General features: G+C 36.9%; 1 protein-coding gene across 3 annotated transcripts in view; it reads left to right on the forward strand.

The window, feature by feature from the left end:
* The window catches only part of LOC127501161 (glutamate receptor ionotropic, kainate 5), a 102602-nt gene that overhangs the window by 5960 nt on the left and 78647 nt on the right, over positions 1 to 17995 (forward strand). The window lies entirely within an intron of this gene.

A 17995-nucleotide genomic window follows, 5' to 3' on the forward strand; every position in this document is an offset into this window, starting at 1 on the left:
GTGGGCTGACCATGACTTGTTGCCTGGATGGTAATAAGCTTTGGGGAGATGAAAAATGATGCTGACAGGACAGCAATCTGGACAAAAATGGGAGTTTTGCGTGGTGGGCCAACGTTCAAAGAGGATGTACATCTCAAATGACAATTGAACTGAAAAATGCTGAAAAGGAAACAATAGTGGAGGTGTTTCTTTTGAAGAATTCGTTTTAGGCCAGGGCTTGAGTGATTAAATTTCCACAAACATTGCTCTTAATCATTTAAAGGGGCAGTTTTGCTCTCACAGGCAATGTAGTTTGTAAATGTCCAGCTTTATAAATGTCTTTACTCTCATGTGCTTTCTGTGGAATGACACCTGTTGGCTGCCTCCTGTTGAAAGTCTGTGGTTGCTAAAGGTATTGCTAGTCTCAGTCAGATTGGGCCCTTTCCCAAAATGCCATGTGTTCCTATCTGTAGTCCTGGCACTGCACAGGTCAGTAGCTGCCATACTGGTCAACATCTGTTGCACTCTTGATCACAGCACGTCCAGGTTAAATTGCTTGCGAATTGCAGGTTCATATTTTGCTTATTCATTCCAGAGAACTCTTTCAAGGAACTCTTCATACAAAAGAAGACATTGCAACACATACAGATTGCAATACGGATCATAACATCTGCTCAGACAGATTTGGAATTTCTACTGTTCTGCCTACAAAAAGGTGAAAGCCTTAGAATAAGAAAGAATAAGAATGATCTATTATTTATACTTTACTAGGTTTAGTCATTCAGTAACATGGCGAACAAGTATATTCAATTTATTTTGTTGTCCACATATTCTAACTATCTTGATAACTAGCTGGTGTATATATCAGGGTTTCCATGTTAGAAAAATGAATTTTCATGACATTACCAGTCATCTGTGATTTATATATATATATATATATATATATGCCAAAAAAAAAAAACCTCTAACCAGGGGTGCCCAATCCTGTTCCTGGAGATCTACCTACCTGCAGAGTTCAGATTCAACCCTGATCCAACCCACCTGTCTGTAATTATCAAGTGCTCATGAAGATCTTAATTAACTGTTCAGTTGTGTTTGATCAGGGTTGGAGCTGAACTTTGCAGGAAGGTAGATCTCAAGGAACAGAATTAGGTACCCCTGCCCTAAACCAACTGCTTTAACCTGACTGCATATACCTACTACAGTACACGGATCCATTCAGAATTACTAAACACAGCAACATACACATGACAAATCGAAATATTATCCTGAATGTGTGTAGAAACAACGTGAATGTACTGAAATGTCTGTGCATAAATACAATGTGCGATCAGTGCATCGAGAGTGCACGTACACAGACTCACTTACTGTACGATTCCTATAAGTCACTGCAATTGTCTTTACCTTTAGTGCAATCCTCTGGTATGCTGGTTTGCTTTATCTTTCTGAGAAACGTAGTTTGCGTATCATCTAGCCATACAGCGGTGTTCTGTTCAGTCTGTATTTCACAAAGCACGATGTGTAAGGCCTTGTGCTCTTCAAAGCGAAACACTGAAAACGTAATGCCTCTGTTCTATCTGCCATCTCTGATGTAATGGTCCACAAAGGTACTAAAGATATTGATAAAATAGTCCACGTGACTGCAGTGGTTCAACCTTAATTTTATGAAGGGATGAGAATACTTTTTTTGCGCAAAAACAAAACAAAAATAGCGACTTTATTCAACAATTTCTTCTCTTCTGTGTCATTCTCCTATGTTGTTTACGTTCAGTGCTTCCAGGTTCTACGTCAGAACGCTGACTCATTATTGGCCAGCTCCTGTGTCAGCATCACATGTATGCGTCGTGAGGCTCACGTGAACATTAATGAGCCGGCGTTCTGAAGTAGAACCTGGAAGCGCTGAACATAAACAGTACAACTGTAAAAATGCATCTGAATCCGTAACAAGTCCAAGTCTGCTAAAATTTGTACTCTAGCCCAAGTACCCCAACTCTACTTATTTTCTGTGGCAAATGCAAGGTTTTTTTTGCAGTAGATAAAAGTAATAAATTGTTTCTTTCATGTACACAACCTCTCAATCCAGCCGCTTATAGCCGTTGGCTTACAGTTCAAGATGAAATTGGAGGTTGGAGGTCTAATCCAGGTCTTTAGAAGCTGTTTTGAGGTGGTCCCACATTCAGGTGATTTTCATCCTCTTGTCAAAATGATCACATAGTCTTCCTTGACCATCCACAGCACTTTGCATTCTGCATGGTAGTGGCCTCATGGTGCTTTGAAATAATTCTGTGGACATTGTGACCATTCACATCCTGCACATGAGAAATATCCAAAACTGATTGACCAGATTTAGAAATTTTAACAATATCCTCCTTGGTTGCAGAGGACAGCTCCTTCCATCTAGCCATTTTTACTAAAAACCACAAAATAACATCTAACATTATAGCTAATACTTCCCACATAGTGATTTATTGAATTATAGGCTGGAAATAAATAGTGCAAGCATGTTATGACCACTTGGCCAAAAAAGATGTCCGCACAATTAGGTATGTTTCATTGCGTCATGACAAATGATATGATTGGAACTTGGAACGCATACATTAGTTTTACACTCCAGGCACAACTTCACAACATGCATACAAAATTAATAAAAATTTTGAATAAAGTACAATGAAGCCAGCTTTCCTTGGTCTGACAGCACTTTTGGCCATTTATATATATATATATATATATATATATATAAATAAAACACTCGTAGCCATGCGATATGGCTCTATATCAGCACAGCTGTTATTGGCAGTAGACACCAGGCCGCAAGTTCAATTATTTTCAAACTAGCAATGAAGGAATGCTGAGTTGCATTATTAAAGCTTATTGTATTATGTAGAGTAGAGTATTATGAGAGAGATCGACTAAGCGAGTGCATCTCCTGCATCTAGTTGATATTCTTCAGGTCAATCTTATATTCATAATCACAACATCAGTTTGAATGTCAGTTGAGGAAAGCGATATCTTTGTCTTTATCCTTTTAATAGTTAAGGGGATTTCTCATGACAGCGCTAGTCAATGGATTTGTAAGTTGCGCCTTGTTTACAACCTTGTATCAGTCGCTTTCAATTTTACAAGTCTTTACTGACTCACTGATAAAGACAGTCTTTGCTGCCATCTAATAGAACAAGTAATAGATTAATAAGACCAAAGATTGCCCGTTTGATATTCCAAAAAGTGAATTAAACTCCATGTTTAAACTAGTGCTGTCAAAATTAGCACGTTAATGCATGCAATTCATTTGTTCGGTTTGTGTTAAAAATATTTAACATAATTAATGCAGCATCCTTTTTTTCTGTCATAATTTGGCTAGCGTTACATTATATGATCACACAAATTTTCGAAGAACTGGCCGAGAATAAGCAGGAACATGAGCGCTGAACAGCCACTGACGGCCTGGAGCTTACATCTCCGAAAACGTCTAAACAAATTGTCAAATAGGCGCTATGTATGTAAAAGTCGCATATTTGAGGTCTAAATAACTACATGCTCACCTAAAAAAAAAAAAAAAAAAAAAAAAACTATTAAAACTACATTCCGTGACACAACAACAGTAGTATCTGAAAAATAATGGTGTTTGCTCGTCCGCCATGACACTCGCTGTGGGAGAAATGCTGCAAGCGGGGTGATACAAATGGTGAAATGGTTCCCGTGGTGATACTGGTAGAATATCGCATCACTGGAAAGACGTCTCAACCAATCAGAATCGAGAACCAGAACAAATTGTTGTGCGTATGTATATATAAATAAATTATTAATTTATTAAATTATTAATTAATTTAAATTTTTTTAAATTTCTCTGGTACTTCTAGGTTTTCCATGCCCATGGAAACACTGAGAGCTACCAACAGTGACACTGGACAAATAAATCTGTCATCTGTAGCTTTGTGGGGCTCTTTGGTCAGGTATTCTGGAATTGTTGGAACAGCAAAGCTAAGTCAACAGTGTTCAATTGAACGAGACATTTTTTTTCTGTTGCCTGTCCTCTCCTGTCTCCATTGGCCTTTGCAGCCACCATTCCTTCTATTCTTCAAGTCTCTTTTTCCGTCTGGCTTTTTCTTTCAGTCCATGTAGAATTCAGGGGTCAGAAATACATATATTCTTGCTGTGGTCACAGACTGTGCCACAGAGTGATGAGAGGGAGAGAGGGAGAGGGAGGACCAGTGCTTGAGAGCTAATCCATCACTGTAGTCAGTGCCGGGTCCCCTTGCGTTTATATGAATGAGAGGGAGAGCACACAGACACCGTATGAAACAATGCTGTCCAAATACTAAAGCCCTTCTTTAATAAGCTTTGCCTGCACCTCCTGGATTTGTTACAATAGCGATTATAATATAACATAGAAAAATGTTATATTATAATCGTCAGGCACCTCAGATTCTGCCAAAGTCGTTGCCTGTGTTGCGTAGTATCAATCAGTTATCAAAACTTGTCAGTGGAAAAAAAGTCAGTGTCCAAACACAGGGAGAATGTGTTTCAGACATTACACTCTCAAACAGCTGCATTTATCGCTGCCAAAATATTTTAACATTTTAGAAGTTTTCATAACTTTTCCATTATTTTATATATATATATATATATATGAGGATAACAAAATAAGTAAACTGTGACATAATATACCTAAAAATTCTTCATACAGTTGACTACCAGTAAAATTGATAAAAATTTTGAACCAAAAATTATTCACTTTGACTTGACCATGTTTTGAGTTTCAATTTTAAGTTTTCAGTCCATGTAGAATTCAGTTATTAAAATTTCTACAGTTTTAAAAATATATCAACAGCTATAAATTGTGGTTTGAGTGTAATAAAAAAAATGCTTTACAGTAGTTGCTTTTCACTTGCTTTACCTAGATTACTTGTATGTCGATATTGAGATTCATAGCCCATATCAACTGTTTCACTTGATAAAGGGACAAGGTGCCATTTTCAAAATAATTACTTTCCATACCCAATAATGTAATCTGTTTGTATAAAATAGAAATCTAATTCTAAAACCACATCTTGACTGTAGGATTACAAAAGTGTTTGCTAGATATCAAAGTACATTATTAATAATTAATCCTGCTCTGCTGGAACTAAATACCCTATAACAAAAATATATGCTTCAACCCTAATCACCAGACTTTCACCATTGAGTAATTATTCTACTTATCTCTTTACCAAAGAGAATATTCTGTGATTTATAGGTAGTTTACGGTACATACATTAATTAAAAGTATGCTATTATGTCCTATTGATGGCAATGAATTTCTTGTCATGATATACTCCAATCGTCTTTTTATTTGCCTTGTTCGAGATGTTGCCTTCGAGATGGTGCTGTGTTTATAGCATAAAGCTATAGTTTCCATACACTGCCAAAGCCTTATGTAGCATTAGAAGTAAGCATGAAGAACTTTTATGAAGTGAGATTTTCATTCTTGTTTAGATGATTCAGGAGACCCTCAGATATTGCAGGGCTTTTAATACATCTTAGTGTGAGCTGACCTTACCTCTTTCTCTGTACATGCTCTTATTAGCGCAAATCTTTTATACCTTCCACCTAGTTCTCCTGCAGGTTGAGTTAACAGTTGTCCAAAGTCAACAGGTCTAGTCTCAGTTGCTTATAACAGATAGATTAAAAACTGTTATTGATTAAAAAAGGCACTTCTATAGATTTTCTCCTGACCTTGTCAGGTCTTGGTCTTCATATCTATATTTAGACCCATGCATGAATCTCTACCGCTATCCGAGCCTTCACTTTTCCTCAAATAGCTCAGAGCTAGCATGAATCTTGTTCTTGGCAGTTTTTGGTCTGGTGAATGTACATGTATTTTTCTACAGGACAGGCACTAGGGGCCATCTCATTCACTGTGATGCGGGATGACTCCTGGCTTTAATTACACCCACAGATTCCAAGGCTAAGGACAGCCAATCACAGGTTCATCAAAACTGGCCTTGGAGCGCAATTCATCTCCATGTGTGGAAAGCAGATGGGGGAAGGAAAATAGAGGCCTTTTGGGATGAGCAGCACAAAAAATCAATATGTGCTGTCTAATGTATACACGAGCAGGGAGACCAACCCCACCTACCCAGAGGCTTAAGTTTTAGATCAAAGAACCTAAAGAGACAAATCTTTGCTTCTGCTGGTTGAGAGTAAGGCTGAGAAAAACAATTATGTCAAAGAAAGTTTAGCATATGGATTAAAGGGTTAGTTCACCAAAAAATGAAAATTCTGTCATTAATTACTCACCCTCATGTCGTTCCACACCCGTAAGACCTTCTTTCATCTTCAAAACACAAATTAAGATATTTTTGATAAGATCCGATGGATCATTTACGAATCCTTTCTTTCCAATCAGTGGTTCAGAGCGCCAAAATCACATGATTTCAGTAAACGAGGCTTCGTTACGTCATAAGTGTTTTGAAACTTCAATAGTTCATGTGGCTCTGGCAGTTTGATATGCGCTCTGAACCAGTGATTCAAAACAAAAGATTCGTTAAGCTTCATAGCTTCATGAAGCAGTGTTTTGAAATCACTAGATATTGTTGAATAAAGTCGCTAATTTGTTATTTTTGGTGCACAAAAAGTATTCTAGTTTCTTTATAATATTAAGGTTGAACCACTGTAGTCACATGAACTGGGCATTGAAAAAGGGAGTGTTATTGCTGGAAATGCAGGCCTTACTGAGCCATCTGATTTTATCAAAAATATCTTAATTTGTGTTCCGAAGAAGAACGAAGGTCATACGGGTGTGGAACGACATGAGGCTGAGTAATTAATGACATAATTTTCATTTTTGGGTGAACTAACCTTTTAACTTATTAAACTACCATTATGGGAGTATGCCACTATTCCAAGCTAATTAGATATTTTTATGATGCAAAGATTGCAAGTTGGTGGAGGATCTATGTTAGGGATGTGCAAAACTTCATATTTTTAACAATCTAATAGTTGTAGGTTGCCTGAATGACTAATGTGGCTAATTGGTATTATGGAAGTGTGTGTAATTAGGCTGGTTTTAGGCTGAACACAAGGACTGTCTGCAACCAAATGGGAAAATATGCTGGGCTCTCTAGAGGCAGTTTGAAAAGTTTGACTATTCTTAACTTGCCACACCATCTTAAAGATGCAATGCTTATGGCAATTATGTCTGTCTGAATGTGCATGGTGCTTTCGAGAAAGTGTTACTGTGCACAGCTAAAAACCACACGTCATCATGCTAATTAAAGCACCGCTGCTGTCAAAACTAAGAACTATATAAGATTTAAATATGAGCAAAAGATGTATGCTTTGCCTGCTTAAATCATGCTTTCATAATTTTTTTTTTATCCACTACATTAGATATTAACAGCATCCTTCAGGTAAATGAGCTTGATGATGTTTGCCATTTAGTTGCGCATACATGCTTAATGCCTGTGAAATGAAGTTTAGCATACAATCTAAACAACTGGCCTATAAACTACCTAATGGAAATAATTTGCTGTTAAAACCTGCAGGGAATCTAATCCTATTATAAGACTGTTAGTGTATTAGTCTGCTATACATATACAATTCCACCCGCCTAAGCATGTTCGGTGGACAATGTCATCATCGCTCCACCACAGAGGAAAGAACCTCATTAAAAAACATCATGATGGGTCATTTCACATCTATCAGCAATTTTCTAGTGTAAATGAATGCCTTCGGTGGGAGACGCACACGATATTTCTGGTCTTCGATCATTATAAAGTAAACCATGTGCGCTTTAATATTAGCACTTTTTCCATATTATGTCTTTGTGAAATAAGGCTTACATTATTTTAATTAACCTTCTGCTTACATTACATAATTTAAGCTTCTCCTCATTATAAACACATTTCTAAACGTGGCATCCATTTGAAGGCCTTTTGCGCACATACAGTGTATATTGAAATTGCCTGCTGTTTTCCAGCACAGACATACAGATATAAAGGGATAGGCTTCTCCCCAGTGACACCAGAGTAATTTGGGACGCAGACCTGAAGGATGAGGGATTCAGACCTGAGTCCTCCTGGATGGTAGTCCCTGGGGCCCGCATCTCATCCTCTGTCTCAGCCATCTCAGGGTCCCTTGTGTATTTGTACAATTTGAAAAATATAACAGGGATTGCTAGTTAATCTTTTGTTTCATATTTTCTCATCTCCAGCTTTAGACTCATAAAGTAGAGCGTGCTCTGACAGCCCACGGCACGCAGCTCTAATCTGGGGAGGTTATTCCAAGGATGCTCAGTACCAAGCAAATTTCCCAGTGGCCGCAGACCTCTTTAAGCCGGGGCCTGGCGGAGCCATGATGGCACCCAATCAAAACGCATCGATCCGCTGTCAGCTTGAGGTATGAGTTGGAAAATAAGTAGAAGCACAGGCCTGGGCGCAGATTTAGCTTTGCTTCAGACTTAAAGAAGGCATGATTGAAAACCAGAGAGACTGTTCTCAGGTCAGGGAAAAAGGGCAGCTTTCAGCAGGGGACTTTAAGTGCCTCCTCTCTTAACTTTATAGACTATCTACTGTACAACAACAATGGTACTTTAGAAAGATAGTATTGTATGTATGTTTACATACAGACAAAAAGAAACTCCTACTCCTATGTGAAATCAAAATGTCAGTACACTGACAGTGCTTTAATGTAATCGTGCTCTTTAAGAGCTTTGACTAAAAAGGTCTGTCAGCAGTGTAGAAATGGTACACCATGACATCTCTTTGAATATGATCTCGCTGTTCAAAAATGTTTTTATAGCTTAAATCAATGTTGTAATCGTACAACAGTCCTTTTTTATAATTTTGCTGACAATGAATGCATTTACTACTGTTCAAGTTTGGTGTTGGTAAATTTTTTACATATTTTTGAATATGCTCAACATATTTTTAATTAAAAATACAGAAAAAAACAATAATATTGTGAAGTGTTATTACAATTTAAAATAACTGTTTTCTATTTCACTATATTTTAAACTGTAATTTATTCCAGTGATGGTAAAGCTGAATTTTCAGCATCTTTACTCCAGTCTTCAGTGTGACATGATCATTCAGTAATCATTGTAATATGCTGATTTGGTGCTCAAGAATCATTAATATTATCAATGTTGAAAACAGTTGTGCTGCTTAATATTTCTGTAAAAACATTCAATAGAACATTCAAAAGAACAGCGTTTATCTGGAAAAATCTTTACAGTCACTTTTGGTCAATTTAATGCATCCTTACTGAATAAAAGTCTTACTGACCCCAAACATTTCATGCATACTGTATAGGTAGGACTGGATTCTTTTTAAAATAAAAAAAAATACTCAAAACAAAAGATTTTGAACCATAGGAGTCAGACTACACTGTATGTTTTTCACTAAAAACAACAGGATAATTTGGATAATTTATTTAGTAATTGTTCAGAAATACAATAGTACATAGTATTTTGGTCCACTGTTCTGTCTGCTTCGGCAGAAACGTGCAGTCAAGTAACGGACCAGAATCAGATGATTTGGTTTTTAGCGATTCTTGAACATACATTTTTGCACCGAAGCAGACAGAACACTGCTCAAAAATACTCTGACAGTTTAGTACAGTGCATTGACCAATGTAGTCTGATTACTGAACCAAATCAGTTTTAACCTGAGCTGATTAATTTTTAAAGAATCAAAAATATAATGTATAGTAACTCGTATGGGCTGATTTTTATCTGATCAATTTTATTTTATCTAATTCTATTAAAATCCACAACAGATTGATCAGGGCAGAAAATGCAATAAGAACTGCAACTCCTCCCCGCTTTAACAGCTTTATTAATGAATCTTTAAAGGAATCAAAATGGTTACAGTTCCAATCCCTAAATGTTAGTGCACTAGAGAGCTAGTATTTTTTTTTTTATGCTTTTAAGCTGCAGTGTATCAGTACCATTTGTAAAGGAACTAAATGTAGTGACTTATTAATTTTCAGATCACATTAAATTACCAGGTCACTGACTGGCTTTGGTAAACAAAGCATAAAACTTTGGTTGCTCATGACAGCAATTTGGTTAATATGCATAAACAATTTAATACATTTACATTGCTGTGTAAATATGTTTAAAATGTTAATGAAGACGAAGTAATGCAACAGTTTAGTATGCGTAAACAAGCCCCTTACATTAATGTACACAGTTTGCTTATTTGCCAAGGTAATTGATTTGGTTAATGATGATGTCTACCTCTAATGAGCCACTGACATTTCATACTTGTTCAGTGTTAGTTTTATATTCCCTTCACTCTGTTCACTTACCTTACCTCTTACCTTTGGTCTTAGCTAAAAGTGTAACCAGTCTCAATATCAATCACATTTCTCAGCGTATCTGTTTTAGTCTAGACTTGATGATGTGATTCCTTAGGCTGCTTAAAATGACATTACATTATGACAAATAGATCTGGAAGAAAATCCAGTGTTGCTTTGCATGGTGCTAAAATGCTTATTTTTCTCTTGGTTATATCATTAATTTAGGCTAAAAGTTAGTTTGAAGCAATTTTACAAACTGTTACATGACCACGTATCTGGCCAGAGCATCTGTGATAATTTGGCAGGCATGATGTGCTAAATATAATGCAATATTGGTTGTAAAACGATTTTTTAAGGTTATGTTCTGTGTGCTGATTTTTGGCTTGATTTTAAGTTTGTACAAGTTCTTTCTATAGTACATAAGTATGAAATAACCCAATGAAATTCTTTTGAAGAGGCTGTGTAAAACCACAAGAGTGAAATAGTAATGTAGAATAGATGTAAACATTGCCTAGATCAGTTGGTACAAAGGTAAGTCTCAACGGGCAGTTCAGGCTAGAGGTCTTCATGGGTCCACTGGGATCCAAAAACCTGAGACACGAACCGAGACCCGAGCAGGTTCTGGTCCAAAATTTCGACGAGTGCCTTGTACACGGGTCAGGTTTGGTATTAGTGGTCTCGGGTAATGGACCCGAGAAGACCCGAATTCTTTTAAACTATGGTAGGCATTTAATAAAATTGTATCATTTAAAACAATTCTATGACAACGTTATCTCACTTTTTCTAAGTACTCTCTGAATCTGCGCTTCTACGTGCAATGGACTCTACGCACAGGTTGCTTCCGCATAGACTCAGCTGCTCCATTTTTGCCCGACGTTTCAACGAGCACCGTCAGCATGGATTAAAATAAACTTTAATCATTTATTGGTTGTGTAAATAACATTCTGCCAAAGGTATTGGACATATTGAGGTTACAGTGATGAGTGATTGACATTTCAGCACTTCAGCGCGTACTTACGCATTTATGTCAAGTACAATTCTATGACAACGTTATCTCACTTTTTTTCTGCTCATTTTTTTCTGACTGACTGACTGCGGGGCTGCAGGCTGTGCACAAGTCAATGCCGTTTACGTTCGGGTCAAGTCAGGTTCAAAAATAAATGCTATCGAGTCGAACTCGGGGCTAATTTCATCAGGTCTGCCTCGGGTCGGGTTTTTCTTTAAAAATAAATAATTTATGCACGTCAGGTTCGGGTAAGAAGTGGTTCGGGTCAATTCGGGTCAGGTACAGATTTTTGGACCCGAGAAGACCTCTAGTTCAGGCTACATCACAAAAAAATTTATAGCTTCAGTTGTTTTACTCTACTAGTGTGGTACAGTATTTTACTTATGTGCTGTCGTCTGCAACATTTTTGCCATAGCTTAAAAGCGTATTTGCTAGTGTGGGTGGCAGAGACCGTGTAAAGAGACATGGCTAGTTGGCTCGGTGGGTTTCAGATTTGTTTATACGTAACAGGCACAGGGAGGACATCTTGAGAATTTTTTTTGTGTGGCTGGACTGTTCTTTGAAGTGCTCAATGTTGGGGTCTCATACATAAACATGAGTCATGTTTGCTTTTGGCGTAGAAGCAGCTCAAACCAGGGACACAAACAGGGTTGAAGTGCTTGTGGAGGTTGTATACATCAGGATTTGGCAGTAAAATTGCTGTATTTCTTGTTTTCAGTATGAAAAAAAAAAAAATCAATGAGAAGACTCTCCCAATTACTATTCTGTTAAGCCTTGTCAAAGTCAGTCAGTTAAGGCCATTTTACACTGTTTCCAGTTCATTTTCAGTGAGAGCTGATAGAGGCTCTGCTTTCCAAGCTTGTACACACAAATCCTAGCACTTTGTCGTGCATGACTATTAGAAGCACACACTACCCTATTTTATTGTTTTGCATATGCCACACGTCATTGATCAGAGGTCATTTTATGGCACTGTCTTGTTAGCAAAAGCTATTGTCATAAACTCTGTCCACCATTTGTCTGATTTTTAATTTTAGTACAAATTGCATACTACGTTGCAAGTAAATGTTGTGTGAATAGCATCTATTTGCACTTAGTGTAAACAAGATGCTATTTGTTTCTATTTGTACAAACAATATCTGCCAGTAAGCTTTTTTGAAAAAAGAAACTAATACTTTTATTCAGCAATGATGCATTAAATTGATCAAGTGCACTAAATATATTTATAATGTTATAAAAGATTTTGATTTCAAATAAATGCTGTTCTTTTGAACTTTTTATTCATTAAAGAATCCTGAAAACAAAAATGTATCTGTTTCCACAAAAATATTAAGCAGCACATTTTTTTAACAATAATAATAATAATAATAATAATAACAATAATAAATGTTTTTTTTTGTTTGTTTTTTTTGAGAACCAAATTCAATGATTTCTGAAAGATCATGTGACAATGAAGACTGGAGCAATGATGCTGAAAATTGAGCTTTGCCATCACAGGAATTTAAGTCTTTCTCACTGAATATTCTGCTCATAATCAGTCAAAAATATGTCATGATACACTGTTGCACATTAAGTTTCATTATGTTTTTAACTCTTTATTACGCATTCTATCAAAACAGGTGAAGAAGCAGAAACAAGCGATAAATGAAAAATAACACGATCATCAAACATTAAACAGCATATAAATCAAAACTGCCTAACGTCACTGAATGAAATGTCAACCCAGGAAGAGGTATAGGACTTTGAAGCTTTGGGGGTGTTGATGGACTCGATCGACTCCATCTGTGTTTAGAACATCATTCTAAAACCAGTCCAGGTGTAGTCTTTAACAAAAAAAAAAAAATTTTCTCAGCTTTTTTTTTTTTTAAACGTTGTTGTTGTTGTTGTTGTTGTTTTTTATGAAACTTACCCACATTCAAGTGTTGATAAAAAAATGAATGCATGAAGCTAGAATTAAATGGGTTTATTTGTAAGCAGAGGCTCAGTTATTTCTTTTGATATATTACATGTTCAGATGTTCATACAATAAATATTCTGGGGGCCATGAAACTTTTGTGAAAATTATCAAAAATGCTGGCGGTGGCTGGGAACGTTTTTTTTAAAAAATGTTGGTGGGGAAAGAGTTAAGAAATCAAGCATAAGAATGTAAAATGCCTTTTAATCAATGAATCATTTTCTGCAAGCTAGGCTGATGAGAGCTAACAGCTAATCATCAGACTTTAGTCGATTGAGATCAGATCTGTACAAGATCATCTCATCTGCCTCACATGAGCTCAACTCATCCATGTGATGTTCAGATCAATGAGCATATGTAGTGGCCATTCTGCATTGATTCTGTTCAGTGGAGGAGCTTTTAGTGGTCTTTACAAACTCTGATGAGTTGAGTGGTTCATTGCACAGCCAAGAGCAGAGTCAAGTCGCATCCCCACCGTCACTAATATCTTCTATAATGAAACGCTGACCTCACTTCGAATCCTGGGGATCAAGTGTCTTGGGTTTAGTTTCTCTAAAGTGAAGAATCTCTGTTAAAATCTTTTTTTTTTTTTTCTTTTTTTTTTCTCAGTAAAGATCTGAATGCATAGTGATTTACAATGTTCTTCTGCTGTTAGGGTTGATTGGATTAATATGAGGGGCAAAGCTGAGATCTAGCATTTGATACACTTTATTTATTGCCATTAAAAGGGCAACTAGAAAAGCCCCAGTGTTGTGATCCTATATGATTCTTAATCCAGACTTTGATTACATTAAATGAGTGCCAAAGCTTACTAACCTCTCCTAACACCAGCAGAAATGGGCTGTAAGAATATAAGCAGGCATACCGCAGGCCTGATCCATCACATATGCGCTCATGTTGCTTGACACATCTGTTACACGTGTACCATACATACATTAATTTGACTATAAAAGAGGTAGTGCTGAAATAATGTCACATTTGAGACATTTTTTTTCAGCCAGGGCATAAAAAAAAAAAATCACATTTGAGAGATTTTTTCAGCCATGACCTAAAAAAAAAAATAAAAAAGCTTTTTTCAATCATAATTAAGCTTGACTTGAGGTTTTGTGCAAGGCGATCAGCTCATAATAAGTCTGCTGTTAACACTGTGGGGGCATCAGATGTCAGTCATTGTTCTCTCACTTGCATTTATACTTTTTTAAAGAGAAAATAAAAATGTCATTTGCAATGCATTTAACTACGTGTTGTGACATTTTAAGGTGAATGTGAACAGAATTTTTAGCATGAAATAATGTGGGCCGACACTTAATTTTATTATCAGAACTGATTGGATTTGGTTAATTGGTCTATTATTGGTTAATATAATTATTCTTCCCCGCCCACATGACTGTGGTTACATTGTCAAATAAGAAATTAGCTTTAGAAGTGGAGAAAATTATTATATTATAAAGAAAGATTATGTAAACATTTTCTTTATGATGACATACAAGTCATCATAAATAAAATAATATGTTTTATTTATGATAAAGCATGGCTATGATCACTCTCCTAAACAATCTATCACTGCGCAACACCCTCAGCAACATAAACATGTTATAGGTATATTGTTATTCTTGTTACATATGTATATCTATAGGACAAAACGGAACTACTGTAGTTGCAGGAACCAACAGTGGAGAGAATTGTTTGAAACAATATGGCAAGAATTCATTAGCTGCACAATACTGTCTGTCACACACTGTTTTTGAATTATTTCTTTACATGCTGTGTACAATATCCAATTTCCAATATAATCTGCTGTGGCCTGCAGACCAAAAAAAAACAGCTGTTGTTTCGAAGCAAGGTTCAGATCTCCCAATGTTCAAATGTTTCAAAATGCTGTCAAGATAAAAACCCTGAGAATGAAGACGCAGGATGTGACCGGTTGTCCGTAGATAGTTTTTCTCCTTTTGTCTCTTTATTTTGTGAGCTATATTCCTCGTGGCAGTTTCACCAGATTAATTGGTTGTGACATGACAAGCCACACTGAGACTCAATTTCAAGACAAGGCGAACATTATGAATACTCTAAAGCCTAAGATCTGATCTGAAGATTTGCACATGGCAAAGCAGTTTTGAGAGGTTGTGATTCCTCAGAATGATGCGTCTGTCATCACCTTTGTGTTCCATATTAAAATGACAATATAAAAAAAAACAACAACAACTGCATTTTCACATTTTCTGAAGAAAACATGAGTGGTGCTTGCCTTAGAAAAATTTGGTAACCAGGGAGTGGCTATGCGTGTTACTAGGGTATTTTTATTAGGTTCTTAGGATATTTTTGGTGGTTCTAGGAGATTGTTAGGGTGTTCTTGGTGGTTGCTTGGATGCTGTTAGGATGTTCTGGGTGGTTGCTAGGCTGTTTTTTTTTTAAGCTGGTGGTTAGGATGTGTGGATGGGTGGTTACTGGGGTGTTTTTAACAGGGTACTAAGGATTTTTGGGTGGTTGCTGGGGTGTTGTTAAGTGATTGTTAGGATGTTCTAGGTGGATGCTAGGGTGTTTTGTGTGGTTGCTTGTTGGCTGTTTATTGGCACAGGCTAAAGCCCGGGATATACTGCACGATTTTTGGCTGTCCCAGACGAAAGATTGCCATCGTGAAACAATCGTGGCGATTTCTGTGATCGTGGCTCTTAATTGGTGGTCTTGTGTCGTACAGTGAGAGAGGTTCAAAGACGGCCGTTTTCGCGGTCTTGCGACCAAAGATAGCCTACGATAATTTTCTGACATTGTCAGAAATTCAGCATGATCATCGCACATCGCTACGACCTACGTCTACTGACCAGCCAATAAAAAAGCGACATGAAATCAACGCGACACAGCGCTAAAACTTAAAACTGCTTACCTCAAGCTCTTTTGCCTTCTTCTTTCGCCGCTTCCTTTTTTTCAGCACACATAAAAACTACATCTGCCAAAGTGTGATTCAGCATGGTCTTTTTGTTATCCACTAGCGCATACTAATGACGTTTTATTCTTCTATAGAAACTTGCATCGTAGCCTACGAGTCAATAGGTGTCATCATCATACAGTCTACATGCTTCTTGTACCCAAGTTTAACAGATCCATGTCGGACAGTGTGATTTGTAATGAGCTTTTAGGATTGCTAAAATTGTGCAGTGTATCCCGGGCTTAAAAGAGTCCACCCTCAAGTCTCTATAATATTCTGGGCACCAGATGTGGTTCAGTACACGATTGTGTCGCCTGTTTTATCATTCACTAAGTGAAGACTGTAATTCTCATTGCTTAGAAAAGTAATGGCACACCTTTTCTCAGAATCTTCCCAGCAAGTAGCATTATTCAAGGTGATATTCATGTCTAGCACAAATGATATGAGGAGCGAAATTTAATACTTAAGGGTATTTTTTTTTTTTTTTTATGATCCCTAAAACTAAGCTTCAGAAATAGTATTAGTGATGCTTGCACTACTGTTTAAAAGTAATGTGTGTAAAGTTTAAAGTCCCTATCTGGTCAATAAGTGAAAGTGTGATGAATATGATTTTATTTTTTTGTAATATCAAATAACATTTTTGTGGACATCGTCCCAGTCTTTACCAGCAGGAACAGCTTGGGGTTTGTTCCACACAAATGATTGACAGACTCAATGGCTGTGAGCAGATCCTTTTTCCAGAGATTTGTTGGCAGGCTGGCATCAAGTGTTTGTGTGCGTGTATGCATGTGCGCGCACAGGTTTAAAACGTGTTCGTTTTTGACAGAGCTGGCATGCAGCTTGTTGTCCTGGAGATATCTATTATAAGTGAGAGACAAGCTAAATCTGTTATCTTAATGATCAACACTATGAGAGAGAGAGAGAGAAAGAAAGAAAGAAATGAGATTGAGGGAGGGCAAGAGAACAGAAGAGAAGGATTAACGCTGTCTGAACCCTTTGGGGACAGAAATAAAAATAAAAGAGAAGCCACATAAATGGATATGAAAGAAGGAAATCAATGAGAGTAAACTATGATAAAGTAACCGAATGGAGCAATTCTGGGAGAGCAGATGGGGTAAACTTGTAAATAAGAACAAATATGTACTTGAACAAGTGTGTCAGCACAGAAGGTCACATGGATGACGCACTTTTGTGCTACCTATGTCGTAATGTTTACTAAAAAACTATATTTGAACAATATAGTGTTGTGTTGCATTCCCACTGGCTTTTTCTTCTGACAGTGGATGCACAGGTCTAATTTACAGTAATGAATAAGCTTATTTGGATTCCCAAGAATTGTTTGCTTAGCTTGTTTGTTGTGCTTGTATCATGTAGATGTTGCTCATAACAGCCAAATTGGACAGGAAATGAAACATGCACACAGGGAGAAGGCCAGGAACTTCTGCTTGATAGGACATAGCAGGAAAGTGGAAACATCAGTTGCGCTAAACAACGCGGTTTCTTTTGATTAATGTGTGTAGGAACAGGCTGCTTCTTTTTTGCTGCAGTCAAAGGAAAACATTGCAAATATTTGACCCCCAGTGGCAAGGAGGAAAAAAAATAAAAGAGCGTCATGTACAATCGATCGTCCTTACAAAAATGTCATGCTTTGAAACACTGACTACTGATTGATGCGTTTAAGAATGAGATGCTCCACCAGACTGAGGGTATTTTTAACAACATACACTCACATATAAACACATTTGTGGAGACTACTCAAAATCACACTGCTGTTAGCTGCCATTCACTCATTCAGTGATTCATTTGTTTCATTCATTTCTCTTTCATATTCATTTACTTTAATTTTTGTATT

The sequence above is a fragment of the Ctenopharyngodon idella genome, chromosome 19 (genome assembly GCF_019924925.1).
Source record: "Ctenopharyngodon idella isolate HZGC_01 chromosome 19, HZGC01, whole genome shotgun sequence".
In the NCBI taxonomy this organism is placed as follows: Eukaryota; Metazoa; Chordata; class Actinopteri; order Cypriniformes; family Xenocyprididae; genus Ctenopharyngodon; species Ctenopharyngodon idella.